Source organism: Telmatherina bonti (assembly GCF_933228915.1).
Source record: "Telmatherina bonti genome assembly, chromosome: 11".
In the NCBI taxonomy this organism is placed as follows: Eukaryota; Metazoa; Chordata; class Actinopteri; order Atheriniformes; family Telmatherinidae; genus Telmatherina; species Telmatherina bonti.
In genome coordinates this window covers 4481532-4490253 of record NC_136629.1, presented here as the reverse complement: position 1 = coordinate 4490253, position 8722 = coordinate 4481532, and positions in this window count along the sequence as shown.

Below are 8722 nucleotides of genomic sequence, written 5' to 3'. Positions count from 1 at the left end.
AGTATAAAGGATGTTGTTCCCGTTCTGGATGGTAGTATCCAGGATGTTGTTCCCTTCTGGATGGTAGTGTCCAGGATGTTGTTCCCGTTCTGGATGATAGTATCCAGAATGTGGTTCCCGTTCTGGATGGTAGAATCCAGGATTTTGTTCCCGCTCTGGATGGTATTATCCAGAATGTTGTTCCTTTTCTCGATGGTAGTATCCAGAATGTTGTTCGTGTTCTCGATGGTAGTATCCAGAATGTTGCTCCTGTTCTGGATGGTAGTATCAAGAATGTTGGTTGTGTTCTGGATGGTGGTATCCAGGATGTTGTTCCTGTTCTGGATGGTAGTATCCAGAATGTTGTTCCCGTTCTGGATGGTAGTATCCAGGATGTTGTTCCTATTCTGGATGGTCGTATCCTGAATGTTGTTTCCGTTCTGGATGGTAGTATCTAGAATGCTGTTCCTGTTCTGGATGGTATTATCCAGAATGTTGTTCCTGTTCTGGATGGTAGTATTTAGAATGTTGCTCTTGTTCTGGATGGTAGTATCCAGAATGTTGTTCCTGTTCTGGATGGTAGAATCCAGGATGTTGTTCCCGCTCTGGATGTTAGTATCCAGAGATTTGTTCCCGTTCTGGATGGTAGGATCCAGAATGTTGTTCCCTCTCTGGATGGTAGTATGCAGGATGTTGTTCCTGTTCTGGATGGTAGTATCTAGAATGTTGTTCCCGTTCTGGATGGTAGTATCCAGAATGTTGTTCCCGCTCTGGATGGTATTATCCAGAATGTTGTTCCTGTTCTGGATGGTGGTATCCAGGATGTTGTCCCCGCTCTGGATGGTATTATCCAGAATGTTGTTCCTGTTCTGGATGGTGGTATCCAGGATGTTGTTCCCGCTCTGGATGGTAGTATCCAGGATGTTGTTCCCGTTCTGGATGGTGGTATCCCGGATGTTTTTCCTATTCTGGATGGTCATATCCTGAATGTTGTCTCTGTTCTGGATGGTAGTATCCAGGATGTTGTTCCCGCTCTGGATGGTAGTATCCAGGATGTTGTTCCCGTTCTGGATGATAGTATCCAGGATGTTGTTCCTATTCTGGATGGTCGTATCCTGAATGTTGTTCCTGTTCTGAATGGTAGTATCCAGAATGTTGCTCCTGTTCTGGATGGTAGTATCCAGAATGTTGTTCACGTTCTGGATGGTAGTATCCAGGATGTTGTTCCTGTTCTGGATGGTAGAATCCAGGATGTTGTTCCCGCTCTGGATGGTATTATCCAGAATGTTGTTCCTTTTCTGGATGGTAGTATCCAGAATGTTGCTCCTTTTCTGGATGGTAGTATCCAGAATGTTGTTCCTGTTCTGGATGGTAGAATCCAGGATGTTGTTCCCGCTCTGGATGGTAGTATCCAGAATGTTGTTCCTGTTCTGGATGGTAGTATTTAGAATGTTGCTCCTGTTCTGGATGGTAGTATCCAGAATGTTGTTCCTGTTCTGGATGGTAGAATCCAGGATGTTGTTCCCGCTCTGGATGTTAGTATCCAGAGATTTGTTCCCGTTCTGGATGGTAGGATCCAGAATGTTGTTCCCTCTCTGGATGGTAGTATGCAGGATGTTGTTCCTGTTCTGGATGGTAGTATCTAGAATGTTGTTCCCGTTCTGGATGGTAGTATCCAGAATGTTGTTCCCGCTCTGGATGGTATTATCCAGAATGTTGTTCCTGTTCTGGATGGTGGTATCCAGGATGTTGTCCCCGCTCTGGATGGTATTATCCAGAATGTTGTTCCTGTTCTGGATGGTGGTATCCAGGATGTTGTTCCCGCTCTGCATGGTAGTATCCAGGATGTTGTTCCCGTTCTGGATGGTGGTATCCCGGATGTTTTTCCTATTCTGGATGGTCATATCCTGAATGTTGTCTCTGTTCTGGATGGTAGTATCCAGGATGTTGTTCCCGCTCTGGATGGTAGTATCCAGGATGTTGTTCCCGTTCTGGATGATAGTATCCAGGATGTTGTTCCTATTCTGGATGGTCGTATCCTGAATGTTGTTCCTGTTCTGAATGGTAGTATCCAGAATGTTGCTCCTGTTCTGGATGGTAGTATCCAGAATGTTGTTCACGTTCTGGATGGTAGTATCCAGGATGTTGTTCCTGTTCTGGATGGTAGAATCCAGGATGTTGTTCCCGCTCTGGATGGTATTATCCAGAATGTTGTTCCTTTTCTGGATGGTAGTATCCAGAATGTTGCTCCTGTTCTGGATGGTAGTATCCAGAATGTTGTTCCTGTTCTGGATGGTAGAATCCAGGATGTTCTTCCCGCTCTGGATGGTAGTATCCAGAATTTTGTTCCCGTTCTGGATGGTAGGATCCAGAATGTTGTTCCCTCTCTGGATGGTAGTATCCAGAATGTTGTTCGTGTTCTGGATGGTAGTATCCAGAATGTTGCTCCTTTTCTGGATGGTAGTATCCAGAATGTTGTTCCTGTTCTGGATGGTAGAATCCAGGATGTTGTTCCCGCTCTGGATGGTAGTATCCAGGATGTTGTTCCTGTTCTGGATGGTAGTGTCCAGGATTTTGTTCCCTTTCTGGATGGTAGTATCCAGAATTTTGTTCCTGTTCTGGATGGTAGGATCCAGAATGTTGTTCCCGCTCTGGATGGTAGTATCCAGGATGTTGTTCCCGTTCTGGATTGTAGTATCTAGAATGTTGTTCCCGTTCTTGATGGTAGTATCCAGGATGTTGTTCCCTCTCTGGATGGTATTATCCAGAATGTTGTTCCTGTTCTGGATGGTGGTATCCAGGATGTTGTTCCCGCTCTGGATGGTAGTATCCAGGATGTTGTTCCCGCTCTGGATGGTATTATCCAGAATGTTGTTCCTGTTCTGGATGGTGGTATCCAGGATGTTGTCCCCGCTCTGGATGGTATTATCCAGAATGTTGTTCCTGTTCTGGATGGTGGTATCCAGGATGTTGTTCCCGCTCTGGATGGTAGTATCCAGGATGTTGTTGCTATTCTGGATGGTCGTATCCTGAATGTTGCTCCTGTTCTGGATGGTATTATCCAGAATTTTGTTCCCGTTCTGAATGGTAGTATCCAGAATGTTGCTCCTGTTCTGCATGGTAGTATCCAGAATGTTGTTCACGTTCTGGATGGTAGTAACCATGATTTTGTTCCCGTTCTGGATGGTAGTATCCAGAATGTTGTTCCCGTTCTGGATGGTAGTATCCAGGATGTTGTTCCAGTTCTGGATGGTAGTGTCCAGGATGTTGTTCCCTTTCTGGATGGTAGTATCCAGAATGTTGTACCTGTTCTGGATGGTAGAATCCAGGATGTTGTTCCCGCTCTGGATGGTATTATGCAGAATGTTGTTCCTGTTCTGGATGGTAGTATCCAGAATGTTGTTCCCGTTCTGGATGGTAGGATCCAGAATGTTGTTCCCTCTCTGGATGGTAGTATGCAGGATGTTGTTCCCGCTCTGGATGGTATTATCCAGAATGTTGTTCCTGTTCTGGATGGTGGTATCCAGGATGTTGTCCCCGCTCTGGATGGTATTATCCAGAATGTTGTTCCTGTTCTGGATGGTGGTATCCAGGATGTTGTTCCCGCTCTGGATGGTAGTATCCAGGATGTTGTTCCCGTTCTGGATGGTGGTATCCCGGATGTTTTTCCTATTCTGGATGGTCATATCCTGAATGTTGTATCTGTTCTGGATGGTAGTATCCAGGATGTTGTTCCCGCTCTGGATGGTAGTATCCAGGATGTTGTTCCCGTTCTGGATGGTAGTATCCAGGATGTTGTTCCTATTCTGGATGGTCGTATCCTGAATGTTGTTCCTGTTCTGAATGGTAGTATCCAGAATGTTGCTCCTGTTCTGGATGGTAGTATCCAGAATGTTGTTCACGTTCTGGATGGTAGTATCCAGGATGTTGTTCCTGTTCTGGATGGTAGAATCCAGGATGTTGTTCCCGCTCTGGATGGTATTATCCAGAATGTTGTTCCTGTTCTGGATGGTAGTATCCAGAATGTTGCTCCTTTTCTGGATGGTAGTATCCAGAATGTTGTTCCTGTTCTGGATGGTAGAATCCAGGATGTTGTTCCCGCTCTGGATGGTAGTATCCAGAATTTTGTTCCCGTTCTGGATGGTAGGATCCAGAATGTTGTTCCCTCTCTGGATGGTAGTATCCAGAATGTTGTTCGTGTTCTGGATGGTAGTATCCAGAATGTTGCTCCTGTTCTGGATGGTAGTATCCAGAATGTTGTTCCTGTTCTGGATGGTAGAATCCAGGATGTTGTTCCCGCTCTGGATGGTAGTATTCAGGATGTTGTTCCCGTTCTGGATGGTAGTGTCCAGGATTTTGTTCCCTTTTTGGATGGTAGTATCCAGAATTTTGTTCCTGTTCTGGATGGTAATATCCAGAATGTTGTTCCCGCTCTGGATGGTAGTATCCAGGATGTTGTTCCTGTTCTGGATTGTAGTATCTAGAATGTTGTTCCCGTTCTGGATGGTAGTATCCAGGATGTTGTTCCCGCTCTGGATGGTATTATCCAGAATGTTGTTCCTGTTGTGGATGGTGGTATCCAGGATGTTTTTCGCGCTCTGGATGGTAGTATCCAGGATGTTTTTCCCGCTCTGGATGGTAGTATCCAGGATGTTGTTCCCGTTCTGGATGGTGGTATCCCGGATGTTTTTCCTATTCTGGATGGTCATATCCTGAATGTTGTCTCTGTTCTGGATGGTAGTATCCAGGATGTTGTTCCCGCTCTGGATGGTAGTATCCAGGATGTTGTTCCCGTTCTGGATGATAGTATCCAGGATGTTGTTCCTATTCTGGATGGTCGTATCCTGAATGTTGTTCCTGTTCTGAATGGTAGTATCCAGAATGTTGCTCCTGTTCTGGATGGTAGTATCCAGAATGTTGTTCACGTTCTGGATGGTAGTATCCAGGATGTTGTTCCTGTTCTGGATGGTAGAATCCAGGATGTTGTTCCCGCTCTGGATGGTATTATCCAGAATGTTGTTCCTGTTCTGGATGGTAGTATCCAGAATGTTGCTCCTGTTCTGGATGGTAGTATCCAGAATGTTGTTCCTGTTCTGGATGGTAGAATCCAGGATGTTGTTCCCGCTCTGGATGGTAGTATCCAGAATTTTGTTCCCGTTCTGGATGGTAGGATCCAGAATGTTGTTCCCTCTCTGGATGGTAGTATCCAGAATGTTGTTCGTGTTCTGGATGGTAGTATCCAGAATGTTGCTCCTGTTCTGGATGGTAGTATCCAGAATGTTGTTCGTGTTCTGGATGGTAGAATCCAGGATGTTGTTCCCGCTCTGGATGGTAGTATCCAGGATGTTGTTCCCGTTCTGGATGGTAGTGTCCAGGATTTTGTTCCCTTTCTGGATGGTAGTATCCAGAATTTTGTTCCTGTTCTGGATGGTAGGATCCAGAATGTTGTTCCCGCTCTGGATGGTAGTATCCAGGATGTTGTTCCCGTTCTGGATTGTAGTATCTAGAATGTTGTTCCCGTTCTTGATGGTAGTATCCAGGATGTTGTTCCCGCTCTGGATGGTATTATCCAGAATGTTGTTCCTGTTCTGGATGGTGGTATCCAGGATGTTGTTCCCGCTCTGGATGGTAGTATCCAGGATGTTGTTCCCGCTCTGGATGGTATTATCCAGATTGTTGTTCCTGTTCTCGATGGTGGTATCCAGGATGTTGTCCCCGCTCTGGATGGTATTATCCAGAATGTTGTTCCTGTTCTGGATGGTGGTATCCAGGATGTTGTTCCCGCTCTGGATGGTAGTATCCAGGATGTTGTTGCTATTCTGGATGGTCGTATCCTGAATGTTGTTCCTGTTCTGGATGGTATTATCCAGAATTTTGTTCCCGTTCTGAATGGTAGTATCCAGAATGTTGCTCCTGTTCTGCATGGTAGTATCCAGAATGTTGTTCACGTTCTGGATGGTAGTAACCATGATTTTGTTCCCGTTCTGGATGGTAGTATCCAGAATGTTGTTCCCGTTCTGGATGGTAGTATCCAGGATGTTCTTCCAGTTCTGGATGGTAGTGTCCAGGATGTTGTTCCCTTTCTGGATGGTAGTATCCAGAATGTTGTTCCTGTTCTGGATGGTAGAATCCAGGATGTTGTTCCCGCTCTGGATGGTATTATGCAGAATGTTGTTCCTGTTCTGGATGGTAGTATCCAGAATGTTGTTCCTGTTCTGGATGGTAGAATCCAGGATGTTGTTCCCGCTCTGGATGGTAGTATCCAGAGATTTGTTCCCGTTCTGGATGGTAGGATCCAGAATGTTGTTCCCTCTCTGGATGGTAGTATGCAGGATGTTGTTCCCGCTCTGGATGGTATTATCCAGAATGTTGTTCCTGTTCTGGATGGTGGTATCCAGGATGTTGTCCCCGCTCTGGATGGTATTATCCAGAATGTTGTTCCTGTTCTGGATGGTGGTATCCAGGATGTTGTTCCCGCTCTGGATGGTAGTATCCAGGATGTTGTTCCCGTTCTGGATGGTGGTATCCCGGATGTTTTTCCTATTCTGGATGGTCATATCCTGAATGTTGTATCTGTTCTGGATGGTAGTATCCGGGATGTTGTTCCCGCTCTGGATGGTAGTATCCAGGATGTTGTTCCCGTTCTGGATGATAGTATCCAGGATGTTGTTCCTATTCTGGATGGTCGTATCCTGAATGTTGTTCCTGTTCTGAATGGTAGTATCCAGAATGTTGCTTCTGTTCTGGATGGTAGTATCCAGAATGTTGTTCACGTTCTGGATGGTAGTATCCAGGATGTTGTTCCTGTTCTGGATGGTAGAATCCAGGATGTTGTTCCCGCTCTGGATGGTATTATCCAGAATGTTGTTCCTGTTCTGGATGGTAGTATCCAGAATGTTGCTCCTTTTCTGGATGGTAGTATCCAGAATGTTGTTCCTGTTCTGGATGGTAGAATCCAGGATGTTGTTCCCTCTCTGGATGGTAGTATCCAGAATTTTGTTCCGTTCTGGATGGTAGGATTCAGAATGTTGTTCCCTCTCTGGATGGTAGTATCCAGAATGTTGTTCGTGTTCTGGATGGTAGTATCCAGAATGTTGCTCCTGTTCTGGATGGTAGTATCCAGAATGTTGTTCCTGTTCTGGATGGTAGAATCCAGGATGTTGTTCCCGCTCTGGATGGTAGTATTCAGGATGTTGTTCCCGTTCTGGATGGTAGTGTCCAGGATTTTGTTCCCTTTTTGGATGGTAGTATCCAGAATTTTGTTCCTGTTCTGGATGGTAGGATCCAGAATGTTGTTCCCGCTCTGGATGGTAGTATCCAGGATGTTGTTCCTGTTCTGGATTGTAGTATCTAGAATGTTGTTCCCGTTCTGGATGGTAGTATCCAGGATGTTGTTCCCGCTCTGGATGGTATTATCCAGAATGTTGTTCCTGTTGTGGATGGTGGTATCCAGGATGTTTTTCCCGCTCTGGATGGTAGTATCCAGGATGTTGTTCCCGCTCTGGATGGTTTTATCCAGAATGTTGTTCCTGTTCTGGATGGTGGTATCCAGGATGTTGTTCCCGCTCTGGATGGTAGTATCCAGGATGTTGTTCCCGCTCTGGATGGTATTATCCAGAATGTTGTTCCTGTTCTGGATGGTGGTATCCAGGATGTTGTCCCCGCTCTGGATGGTATTATCCAGAATGTTGTTCCTGTTCTGGATGGTGGTATCCAGGATGTTGTTCCCGCTCTGGATGGTAGTATCCAGGATGTTGTTGCTATTCTGGATGGTCGTATCCTGAATGTTGTTCCTGTTCTGGATGGTATTATCCAGAATTTTGTTCCCGTTCTGAATGGTAGTATCCAGAATGTTGCTCCTGTTCTGCATGGTAGTATCCGAATGTTGTTCACGTTCTGGATGGTAGTAACCATGATTTTGTTCCCGTTCTGGATGGTAGTATCCAGAATGTTGTTCCCGTTCTGGATGGTAGTATCCAGGATGTTCTTCCAGTTCTGGATGGTAGTGTCCAGGATGTTGTTCCCTTTCTGGATGGTAGTATCCAGAATGTTGTTCCTGTTCTGGATGGTAGAATCCAGGATGTTGTTCCCGCTCTGGATGGTATTATGCAGAATGTTGTTCCTGTTCTGGATGGTAGTATCCAGAATGTTGTTCCTGTTCTGGATGGTAGAATCCAGGATGTTGTTCCCGCTCTGGATGGTAGTATCCAGAGATTTGTTCCCGTTCTGGATGGTAGGATCCAGAATGTTGTTCCCTCTCTGGATGGTAGTATGCAGGATGTTGTTCCCGCTCTGGATGGTATTATCCAGAATGTTGTTCCTGTTCTGGATGGTGGTATCCAGGATGTTGTCCCCGCTCTGGATGGTATTATCCAGAATGTTGTTCCTTATCTGGATGGTGGTATCCAGGATGTTGTTCCCGCTCTGGATGGTAGTATCCAGGATGTTGTTCCCGTTCTGGATGGTGGTATCCCGGATGTTTTTCCTATTCTGGATGGTCATATCCTGAATGTTGTATCTGTTCTGGATGGTAGTATACGGGATGTTGTTCCCGCTCTGGATGGTAGTATCCAGGATGTTGTTCCCGTTCTGGATGATAGTATCCAGGATGTTGTTCCTATTCTGGATGGTCGTATCCTGAATGTTGTTCCTGTTCTGAATGGTAGTATCCAGAATGTTGCTTCTGTTCTGGATGGTAGTATCCAGAATGTTGTTCACGTTCTGGAATGTAGTATCCAGGATG